We start from the raw sequence: 12,469 nt of genomic DNA, 5'->3' as shown, positions 1-12,469 counted from the left end.
TATAAATATTGAAACAGGCATTTGCATTATGATGATAATATAGTTCTAACTATTGTATTGGTGGTTTATATATAAGTTCTTTTAATGGCATAATTTTATCCCCACTGAGTGCTTTAAGGTGCTCCCCAGATACCATTCTCTTGGATGAACTTTAATGCTGAACAGAGTGATCACAATAAATTGAACATTTAAATAAGATCTTTTTTAAAAATACGCAATATTGAAGTGCCTCACAAAGAGCCACCATTAAACCCACCCCACCTCAAATATTATGTATTTTTGAACCACGATGAATGCTTTTTAAAAAAAAGCACAGAAAAAAATGGTGGAAATGCTCAACATCTGTGGAGCGAGAAACACGAGTTAACATTTCGGGTCGATGAGCTTTCATCAGAACTGGAAAAAGTTAAAAATCTAATAGGTTTTAAGCAAGTGAAGGATGGGGGGGGCGGGGAAGAAAAAAGGAAAGGTCTGTGATAGGGCGGAAGACAGGAGAGATTAAATGACAAAAGAACTGGTGGTGCAAGACCGAAGGGAATGGTAACGATACAAGTTAAAAAACAAAAGATGTGTTTAGACAAGGTGTGAATGGCAGATGAACAGCTGTCGTCCAGAAGCGAAAACAAGAGGAGTTAAAACTGAAGTCTGCAAAGGAAAGGGACCAAAATAGAGGCAGAGATTACCGTATAAAATTGTTGAAAGCAATGTTGAATCTGGAAGGCTGGAAAGTGCCTAATCGAAAGATGAATTGCTGCTCCTCGAGCTGAATATTTTTGATCTATCTCGATTAATTTTTAGGACTATTTGGCGAGTGGTGGTGACATAATTATGAAATTGGTTCAATTGGGAAGACAACATCCTACCAGCCTCTCACTGCTGGAATGAAAGCAGCTCACTTGGAATTCTTCAATTTACAAGTTTCCTGTTTCAGCTAATAGAGGAAAGGCGATAGCCAAAGAATTAGCAGAGCACACAGAACTACAGGATGAGAAATTTATAAACTAATAATCTATTTAGCATCCAAAATCAGTCTTTAAATAATGTATCAAAATCAAAACAAAATACCATAGAAGATGGAGGTCTGAAAGAAAACAGAAAATGCTGGAAATGCTCAGATCATGCAGCATGCGTGGAGGTCAACCTGAAATGCTAACTGTTGCTCCCTCACTAGATGCTGCCTAACCTGTTGAGTATTTCTAGCATTGTCTGTTGTTAAATTTTGTACACCTGGTGACCTATTGCATTGTTAATTCCAACAACAGTATTTTGGAGATTTGACTTTGCTAACTTTGCAAAAAGATGAGCATTGAGCACATCCATAAAAGTGTTTTCCTATGTAAGAAACAACACTTTAAAATGCAGCAGTCAATCTGAGCACAGCAAGGCCCCACAAGAAGCAATGAAAGCAATGCTGGCTGTAGATAATTATTGGTTCAGGAAGATGGGGCTAACATCTTATCTAAAAAGTCCCACCTTTGCCAATGCAGCATTCAGTACTTCACTGAAAATGTCAGCCTACATTGCACTTGCAAATCTCTGGAGTGGGACTTGAATCTATGACTCTGCGCAGAGGCAAGAGCGCGCAGAGGCAAGAGTGCTAGCACTTAACCAACACTGACACTTATAGCAGAAACCATGGTTCACTGCAAGCGTTACGATCCCCATCTGAGGTTACCACTGGACAAGCCTGATCCCTGGGTAACCCAGCTTGTTAGATCCTAACTTTGTTTGTTTAGCTACGTGGAGAGTGGCCACTGAACAGAGTCGCCTAAGTCAACTTAACAAAAAAACATTTATTAAACGAGATGAACTATATTACAATACTCCTTCACCCACAACTATACCTTTACAAGATATATACAGATTTGTAAGGATAACACAAGTTACAAAAGCTCTCTTATACCTTAAAGTTCACAGTAAATACACAGTCTGTGTAAACCTATGGCACTCTGTAGTCAGACACACCACACTCAGAAACCAAGTGACAGATGCCACCTCAACCAGACGCTATGGATTTCTCCTCTACTCCCCTCAGATGCTTGTCATACCATGAGCCAACCAGTTTCACTGAACTCTGTCTTCCACACAAGGGTTTCCAATCTCCACTCTCCAAGAACTCGCTTTGGAATCTTCTCCCAAACCAATGCTTTCTCTCAGACCCCTTCCGCAAGGGTTCATCTCTAGGGTTTTGAATTCTCCAATGTTCCTCTGCCCTAGATCACCACATGCATTCAAGTCGTCTTCCTCTCTCTCACCGACTCAGCCATCAACAGTACCACTGCTTCGCATGCCCAAAGCAAAGAGTTACAGACCTTCAGCCATCTCTTTGGACTTTCTTGCCTCTTGCAAGCTGTTCTCGCTTTAAATCTGCTTTCTGTAGCTTTTGTCTCTTTAAATCTGAAGCTTGGAGCCTTCCTCTCTGCCCCTCACTCTTAACAGGACCTTTTCCAGGTTCCTGTCCTTCCCATTGACTAGGTCTTCTTTGGACTTTCCCCTCTTCCACACCATGATTTTTGGGGTTTCTCTTTAGCTTGGGACTGCCTATCTGTCCCCTTTGCTCCACTCTCTCCTAGCCACAACATTCAGAACCAACTGCACTCAAACAGCTTCCAAAACAACTGGTGTTTCTAGTTTCTTCTGTGTGTATCTGTGGGAGGGACCTGTCTCTTTGGGCCCCTGTTGCTATGCAACAGTCCAATCCTTCTACCCTTGTATGTTTACCTTTACTTTATAGGAGTTGTAAAACTCCTCATTAGAAATGCAAACACCTTTTTAAAGTGAAATTAAAACTCCATTTGATCTTTCTTAACACATACAGAATACAAATCAAACTTAAACTTTAAAGCTAAAACTCATTCCTAACGCCTACAAATACCAATATAACTTACTTAAACTATATTTCCTAACAGCAAGTCATTATTCCCAACCTGCCAGGGAACTGCATCACTGACCTTGCCTATCCAGTGCTGAAGAACACACCAGCAGACCTCATGATGTTCTGGCAGCACTGTCGGCTAGCTGTATGAAATGTTAAGGAATATTCTCTGGGCATCATGAACTGGCCTTGTTGGAAAACATATTCTTTCTGGTGGTTGTAGTGCGAGTATTGGTGAGAACCTTCATACTAATCCAACCTGTTTGTGCAATGTTTACCTCCATCTCCTGTTGCATGTCAGATTTTCTTTTATCACCATCTGTTTCTCCGGCCTTTTACCGAGTTGACTGAATATATGGTAATAAGTGATGTATCATATTCATGATTCAGTGTTGACTTTGTGCAGTCTTGTGCTACCTTCTTCACTCTGGTAAATATATACCTTGCTTACTTAAACAAACAAAACATAACATTTAGGAATAAATCTCCCTTCCCTCAGCTGCAACCCTAAGGTAAAAGCCACTTCTTCCAAAGAAAACGCATGAAATAAGACAAATATAAAAGATTTTCTGCTACTATACAGACACTGAGGGAAGGTTCAAAACAGGGTTTGGCTGAAGCGCCTTCTGCTCCTACATACCCTCTAAATTATTGTGCGTACGCAATATAATTTGGGAACTCTGTAGCTGCTCAGTCAGCTAGTCCTTCCTCAGCCTATCTGCTTCTAAAGGACACCACTGGGAACATGCATAGCATTGAGAAGCCTACAAAAAAAAAGCACTGTATTTGAATAGGAAGTATTTACTAAATTCTGAATGGTCTTCTATCAACCAGAAAGAAATATAACCCAAATGCATGTTGATGTTCTCTCCCAGGAACCCCACATCCTCATTGAATCTCAAGGTTCTCTTTCTTGTGCTATGCGACACTAACAGCTGTAATATTTGCAATTCAAACATGTGGAAAAAAATATCTTGGGACCATCTCAAACATGTGGTTGTAAAAATCCCTCACTTCAATTTGCACAAGTACTTTCCCAGCGTTCTGTTGCACTAGTACATTTAACCTTAAAAGTGATGTTATAAGCTGACAGGAGGAGCTATAATTGCACCTTGATCAAAACATGCAGTACTAAATTGTATGGAATGAAGTGAAATAGGCTTAATGGTGCTTAAATCAGATGATCTGTCCCTGTAAGAGGAAATATGATTGTATTGAGTAGTTTCAATGCTACCAATATTGCTAGCTATTTCTAATATGTCATCTACTTTTGCAGAATTTTGGCAAATGGTCCTTCAAATATGAAGTCTCAAACCCACAAAACAACAAGTGGTGCTAGGTAGAGAACTCCAAAAAAAAAATAGCCCAAGTCCTTTTATGCATTCTGAACAAAGAAATAGTATCTTCTGGGATTTCCAGTTTCAGGAACCATGCCAAAGAGTATTCCAAATTTACATTATAGTGCAAAAAGCTTCCATCTTTAAACTTACTGCCTTTTTCTTTTGGTAAAGCTAAGACAAAAAACACAATGCAAGTGTCAGAAATGCAGCATTGCCTATACAACATACCAGATATTGTATACCAATAGCTTAGAAACACATTTCACTATAATACAAGAAACCGAGTTAACATTTTAGATCAATGATATTTCATCAGAACTGTTTCTCTCTACACAGATGCTGCCTGACCTGGGTATTTCCGGCATTTTGTGATTTTATTTCAGATTCCCATCACCTGCAGTATTTTGCTTTTATAATTTAGCTGAACTTATTAATGCATGTCAAAAATAGAGACATGGTTAGAATAGTTCATTAAAAAGTTCCAAATTCTGTCCACATTTCATACAATATAACAATGCCTAGATGAGGGGAGAAATATGATAAGGTTATCCTGCAATTTTAAAAGACAGCCGCTTATGCATCAGAAATCAGTTAGGATCTCCAAATGAAAGAAGAACAGTTTAAACAAACTAACTATCTGAAGATATACTGGGACTCTACTTCATCAAAGACAAGAACAAAAGGTTATTCTACTCATTTGTTAATCTTTATTACTCTAGCTCTCCTCTTGTGGGCAACCTGGGGTCTGGACAGGTGGTGATGTTTAGTTGGCACGATGGAGCTAGTTTGAACTAATCCTTTGACACCACTGCTCATACTCCCTGTGGAGAAGTAATATGAATAGGCACACCCTGAAGTCAGTGGCAGCTAGTTACTGAGGGAATTTCTGTGGATTGGTAATTCCTTATAAATTCCCAGCCTCTTCATTCCTGTTGGTCACAAAAAACAGCACAGGAGGAAATTACAGGCTCCTGTTCTTGGATACATAGTGTCCACGTGTTGAATTCTAGATGTCTCTCAGTGCTACTCGCACCAAATTAGAGGAGGCACTAGTTTAATAACAGGTGAATTATTCCGTAGAACACAATGTATTATTCTGCTGCTAAAATCAATGCATGTGTCGATTCAATTGTTTTTCATTCTTGATGTGGATATTCAGCTCAGTTACAGATCAGACTAGCTTTTGGCCCTGTAATTGTAAATGCTGACGGCTTTAAAGTTTATTCAGTCAGGTAAACAGAAGCTGAGGTGAATCAGAGTTCAATTGTTTGCACAGAGTTCTGTAGAATAAAAAGCAGATGACAATTTGAGAAACAGCATTAAAGTAACTGACATTTTTTGACATTTGTATCTATATTAAACAGTTGAAAAATCTTCCATTTGAAGGGAGCTGTAAGCTCACAGGATGTTTAGAAACTGTGGACCAGCATAAAATGTAGCCCAAAGGGCTAGACAATCTACTTTATATCTAGATCAGCTTGGCTTAAATTACTTATCCTCATATAAATGTGTGTGTCTGTCACTAACGCCTGCAAACTTGTGAATGAGTTTTTGTATCTTAGCAATCATAAATGTAACTTTCCACTGATTGGGGCCAAAGAGTTTATATCAAGCTGCATATTGCATAAAAGAATCTGGAGGATGGAGTTAAGATACAAATCAGCCATAGTTAACATGAATGACAGAACATGATCAGGGGGCTGAATGGCCCATTTCTGTTCCTACGTTTCTGAAATTTCAAGGTGTTTCTCCTGGTCTCCTACCATATCTCCAGTGGGAGAATGCAGGATTTCCAGGAAATGGGCCCATTCTGGGATTCCACCATTCTTTTGATGTCACAATGGGTGATGAAAGAAGCCCAGAATTTCAGATTCCCATCTGAAATTTCAGAATCCCTATTTGTATAGCGTAGCTATGAACAATAACACTACGATTAGGGAAGCAATGCAGGTGTGTGTAAATTCAGCACTGGTACAAATTTGAACCTTATTTCCAAAGTAAGGACTGCAGCACAACCCTTTGATGACTTGGCTGAATGAATTTCAGAAGAGCTACTGCGCTAAATGCATACCTTTTTTTTCACAAAACTTTTAGTTAGTTATGCGAGAGCAGGTCATTTGTAATGTAATTCATCATCAATCGCCTATTATTAGTACCCTCCTCAGTGGGTACTACAGCTGTGTCATGACTTGCAGGTTGTGGATGCCAAGGATTGGTTCATCTGCCTATTGGTGGCATTTTTTCCATTACAGATGCACTCCCCTCCTCCAAGTGCTCATCCACACAAAGCTGTTTAACACTTTCTGGAGGTGGCTGAGTCATTTAAGCACCACAAGGAGTGGTGCTTAAAAAACAACTCAGGACTTAGCCAATAGCTTTGGGAGCTACAAAACTATAGGATATAGGAAGTTCAACGCAATATTTATTTCCTCCTTTTGTTTCTCTCCAAAACATACTTAAAATATTCACATTAACAAATATATCCAAACTGTGTGTTGAAAATCGAAGCATTTGCCCATTACACCCAATATCAGATTCAGACATTGATGAGGCCCAAAACTTAAGTAAACTGACAATCACAAGTAGTACTTGTCTACTGTCATTATGGTCGCAGGTTTTAACTCCTGGACTGCTATTCAGCTAATAAGATAAGTTTCATATAAATAAAGGATATTTATTTCAGCACAGTAGCTCTTCTGAAATTCATACAGCCAAGTTATAAAAGGGTCATACTGCACAAATAAGGCTTGAATTTGTACACCAGTGTGTAAATCCTGTCCAGGTCCTGGAACTCCCTCCCTAACAGCTCTGTGGATGTAACTACGCCACGTGGACTGCAGCAGTTCAAGGCAGCAGCTCACCACCACCTTCTCAAGGGCAATTTGGGATGGGCAGTAAATGCTGGCCTAGCCAGCGACACTCACATCCCATGTATGGGTTTAAGAAAAAACCCAATTTACACAGAAACTCGCATGTTTTCTCCGACAATTAGGGAGACAATTTTTGAAAAGAGATGCTAGAAGTGGGAAAAAATGGAAACATGTTCTAATAAACATCAGAATATTCTTTTTCATATCCAAGGATGTTTACAAGAAAGAGCAATTCATGTATTATGGTATGTCCTCATTGTATTTATAATCATATTTACTAAATGTGCTTGTTACTGACAGGGTGAGAGAGAACTGCTGAAATCCCTGCTCCCTTCCCACCTCTCCATAATCAATAAGCTTTTGAGAGGAAGGTATTATACTATAAAGGTCTGGCACATATAGGGTTAATGGGGGACTGAGTACCGTACCACCCACAGAGTGATGCAAGACAACACATGACCTGCGCCTAGGGATCAGTCAAGTGTTGGACAGAGCCATGTGTACCAGCAAGCATGGAGACTGTGCTTTACTGAATATTTGTAAATAGTTCCAAGAGTCAAGAAAGACTTGCAGTTAACCTACGTATGACTACAAAGACTTCTTCAGACCTACCAATCTATACCCAGCACCCCATAGCAGGTGTGTATGTGTTTTTAATACTGGAGTATGTGGACAATTTGAATAACCAGCAGCAAGCTCATGGGTTTAAATATGATTGTTTATTTACACGCTCAACCCAAAATCTAAACGCTAAAGACATTCACGCTCAGTCACACACACACACAAACACTCAAGGGAAGTATAGTTGAAGAGAATAGTGCACTTTTACAGCTGAGAAGCAAAGAGAATAGTTCATAATTCATGATTGTCTTCTGGGAAACAATTGTTTCAGGCCTGATGAATAAGACGTCTTCACTCTGAAGGGCAATTCAACTGCTCAAGTCATTATGCCAAAGTCACTTCATGATTTTCTCAAAGAGATGAGCTTTCTGCAGGTCATGAGTTAGTTGCCTGTAGTCTAGTTACCAGGAAGTCCGTTTGCTGTTTTGGTAGATCAAAAAGAAACAGGCTAGGAGACCTTGCGATGTTACAGCCGCCGGCTCTTCTATGGCATAGGTGTTAGTGCCTTGTCTGCTTCAGCCGTCTCTTTCTTCAGGCAGCATTTAAAGATTACAAAGGGATTAACATGGCTGCCTTACCATGTGACTCCACACAATTACAGTTCCTTTTCCAAGTATGGTGGTGGTCTTGGGCTGATTAGCCACATCCTGGTTTATTGTTTTAAGACACTCATCCTTAAGGGGGGGGAGGTTTAAGACAATTGCCTTCTTTGATTTAAAAAGACCCATTCAATTCAGGAACATCTCCTGATCGTTTCAGGATGGGTGCAGTTGATAACTCTTGGTCTGGAATGTATCTTTTTGTCCTTGTGAGGCAGTTTTTGAATACACAAGCCATGTCATCTGACCATCGGTGGACATCTTTGTAACACACCGAAATTAAACTTTTCTTTTAAAAAATGGCCTGGGTCCACATCGAATCATGTTCATATCTTAAAATTTAGGAATATGTTGTATCTTTACTAGGCATAACACAGCTGCACATCTCTGTTTAATGATTAACAAGATAAACTGTTACAGTCTAGAAAACTGGACTGAGTTCACTATCTACCAATCTGAAGTAAGTGATACGGTGTTAAATCCAATTACATCCATTATCAGATCACTACAAATTGACTAACTAAAAAGCTTCAAATTATGCAACTCAAGTACTGCTTCAATATTATGAAGTTCCATTTACATGAAACACTGTAAAAAAAAATGTTGCAAAATTCATGTCTTTCACGCAATAGTCTGAAAACTTCCTGAGGACAGAACAATAGAGACATGATGCAGAGAAAGCTAAAGGCAGGTCCGAACAACAGAGCTGAGAATTTAAATGCAAATAACTAGGTTAGAGATTGCAACTTGGTGAATTAAATTCCTTGCACTCCATAATATTAAATTTTGTTAGTAACTGCATAGAAACCAGTGCTTTGAGGCTACTGTTCAGATTTCAAGTTAAACCACCAGTTCATTTATCTGTCACACCAAGTCAAAATTACATGCTGCAAAACTTGGAAACGCCAGCCGTAAAGCCATGACAGACACATGTATCTGTTTCAGTCTTAACCAAATAAAATAAAAAATACGTTGGAAGCTAAACTGGATAGCCCTAGAAAAAGGGGTGTGGGGACCATGATGCGCAAGTAATTGACACGCAGACAACACGCCAACTTCATGTTGCCTGCTCATTAGAATGATTGCTGCATGCAGCCAGTGCTAACTGCTCTTCAATGGCTATATGCATCAGCAGGGGGCTGGAAATCTAACGTCCGAGCACCACTTAAAACTAACCTGGATTGATTAAAGGACAGATGCATTGTGGCTGGAGCAGGTGCTGAGAGTCATGCAGGAAGCGAATGTGACCTGGGAGATAATAAAGAATGGCACAAAATGGGAGAGGGTGGATTTCAAGGTTTTCAGAAGTTGCACTGGAGACCTTGGTGGAGCAGGTGGAAAGGAGAGATTTGGTCTATCTGCAGGGGGAGGAGGAAGAGGCTTTCTAGACCCAATCAAAAGGCAAAAGGCAGCAGGAGCAGACAACCATGGCAGTCAATGCCAAGAGACAAGCCCCGAGGACCTGGAAATGGTGCCGCAAGAATTCAATGACCTCACACAAATGGTTAAGGTCAGTGAATGCATCTTCAAATGCCATATGTCACCAACTGAACCACCAGCCTCAGGCACTCCTCAAATCACCACACCCCTGCCAATCATCTCGATCAATCTCTTTCAATTCATACCTAACATGCATTCTCCACCACATCCTCATACACTTAGCATTGTTGCAAGCCTCACACCCATACCTCACATCTTGCACACATTACCAGCTATTCAACCATGACAGACACATCGCCCAAGTACATCACACTCACTAATACACTTCCCTCTCTCTTGTAAGACAATCTGAACCACAATTGGAATCAGCAGGAACCGACTAGGAAGGGGTGAGACTGCATATCCTAATCGCATGGGGGAGACAATGTTGGCCATTATTAGAAGGGTAATTGCTGAGTCCATGGGATCAACTGAAGATCACATTATCCTCATACCTATTCCTCCTTTTCATATCCCACTTCTTCCTCTTTCCACAATCTCTACTGATTTATAAGCTGCAGATGGTGTAAGTGTGCACTCCCCTCACCACCACATCTGCCACCTCCCTTCACCTTATCCTGCCTTTCAGATGCAAGAAATCCAACCAGGGCCTGGCAGTGGAGGAACAGCAAGATGAGAGTCTGATGGTGACTAACGTTCCCTCTATGCTGCTCAGTTGCGCAACTGCGCATCAATCCAGGACATAACATGCAGAGAACATACCGCACAGGGGAACTGCCTGTTTACAAGCATTTGCTTTAAGATGCGCTCATGTACGGCCATGCTGCAATTTTAAAGGACTTCACGGTGCAGCACAGGCCACAGACAATGAGAACTTAAAGAGAACACTGAGGAAAACACCCTGGCAGAGTTTTACAACCCCTCCGCGGTGTATCTCCCCCTGGTGGATACGGCGAGCCATTTAAATCTCCATTCAGTTCGGCAGGACTGTAACATCCTGCTGGGCAGGAGGGGCTGTAAAATCCTGGCCACCGTCACTCCATTTCACACTTGCAGCTACCAGCTCGGATACTGACATTGCGTATGTTTAAAGGGTATCATGGAGGCACGATCTGTACATGAGGAGACACCAGGTACAAATGACCTGTAGCCAGGTCAGAGGCTAAGGATAGCACAGGATAGGTACCCTTAATTAAACTTGCCTCTACCACACTCTCAGGCAGCACATTCCAGATCTTAACGACCTACTGCGTGAAAGTTATTCATCATGTTGCCACTGCTTCTTTTGCTAATTACCTTAAAACTGTACCTCTCATTCTCGATCCTTCCACCAATGGGAACAGTTTCTCCTCTATTCTGTTCAGACCCCTCAATCTTCCCCCCTCCAAAGAAAAACAGTCCCAACTTCTCCAATCTACATAACTGAAGTCCCTCTGTTCTGCGACCATTCTTGTGAATCTTTGCTGCACTGTCTCTAATGCCTTCGCATCCTTCCTAAATTTCAGTACCAAAATTGGACACAACACTCCAGTTGAGGCAAAACCAGCATCCTATAGAAGTTCTACATAACCTCCTCCTCTTGTCCTCTATGACCCTATTATTAAAGCCTAGGCTACTGTATGCTTTATTAACTGTTCTCAACCTGTCCTGCCACCTTCAGTGACTTAAGCACATATACACCCAGGTCCCTCCACTCTTATGCCCCCTTTAAAATTATACCCTTTATTTTATATTGTTTTTCCTACCAAAATGAACCACTTTACACTTCTCTGCATTGAGTTTCATCTATCACTTGTCCACCCATTCCACTAACTTGATGCCCTTTAGAAGTTCTACACTACCTTTCTCACAGTTCACAATATTTCCTTACAATCCAAGGCCCAAAAGCTCCTTCCAGTTGCCGCAGCGGTTTATGTGTACTTCTTTCAATGTAGAATATTGTTTTTGCTGCTGACAATGTGTTCTCCTCTACATTGGGGCGGGGGGGTGGGGGGTGGGGGGGGCAAACACAAGTTGACCGATTTACAGAACACCTCCTTTCTGTCATTTTAATCGTCCACCTTGCTTTCACTCTGCTGTCTTGTCCTCGGCCCCCTGCAGTTTTCCAATGAAGGTTAATGTAAGCTTGAGAAACAGCATCTCATCTTTCAATTAGGCACTTTATAGCCTTTCTGATTTAGCATTATATTTAACAATTTCAGACCATAACCTCTGTCCCATTTTCTTACCTCTTCTTTGCAGCTTTCAGCTTTAATCTGGTTTTCCCCTGGTTCCTGATTTCAGACGGCAGCTAATCATCATCCTGCCATTCACACCTCCTCCAGGCACATCTTTTGTTTCTTTATTTGTCCCATTGCTAAAAAAAGTTCTAATGAAAGGTCATCAACCTGAAACGTTAACTCTGTTTCTCTCTCCATAGGTGCTGCCAGACCTGAGAGTGTGTTTCCAACAATTTTTTTAATTTCAGGTTGTTTCCATGCATGCCCAGGTTACTGCCCTTATAGCTGCTGCTACCAGTGCTCCAAAGGGGCTTTCCACCCTCTAACAGATTACTAGGATCACTGAAGCACTGCTCAGGGGTGTGGCAGTGGCTCTGTGAAGCATGAACCTGCTGTCCTCTCTCAGGGAGACAGCATTGGTTCTCCCACCATTGCTACTCCGCCAATATTCTTCCTGTTTCCTTTCAGCCAGCCAGCCCAACTGCTGCCATTCATGCTGATGTGA

General features: G+C 41.0%; 1 protein-coding gene across 1 annotated transcript in view; it reads right to left on the bottom strand.

Annotated features, from left to right (window-relative positions):
* rhbdf1a (rhomboid 5 homolog 1a (Drosophila)) overlaps positions 1-11,690 on the bottom strand; it is a 351,324-nt gene extending 339,634 nt beyond the window's left edge. The window contains exon 1 of the mRNA XM_078558344.1: positions 11,587-11,690. The gene's annotated coding sequence lies outside the window, so the exon portion shown is untranslated. The remainder of the gene's footprint in view (positions 1-11,586) is intronic.
* Between the last annotated feature and the right edge of the window lie 779 nt (positions 11,691-12,469).

This window comes from Cetorhinus maximus, chromosome 15, assembly GCF_964194155.1.
Source record: "Cetorhinus maximus chromosome 15, sCetMax3.hap1.1, whole genome shotgun sequence".
Classification (NCBI taxonomy): Eukaryota; Metazoa; Chordata; class Chondrichthyes; order Lamniformes; family Cetorhinidae; genus Cetorhinus; species Cetorhinus maximus.
Note: the sequence above shows the minus strand (reverse complement) of the source record. Positions and strands in the feature narration are given on the sequence as shown.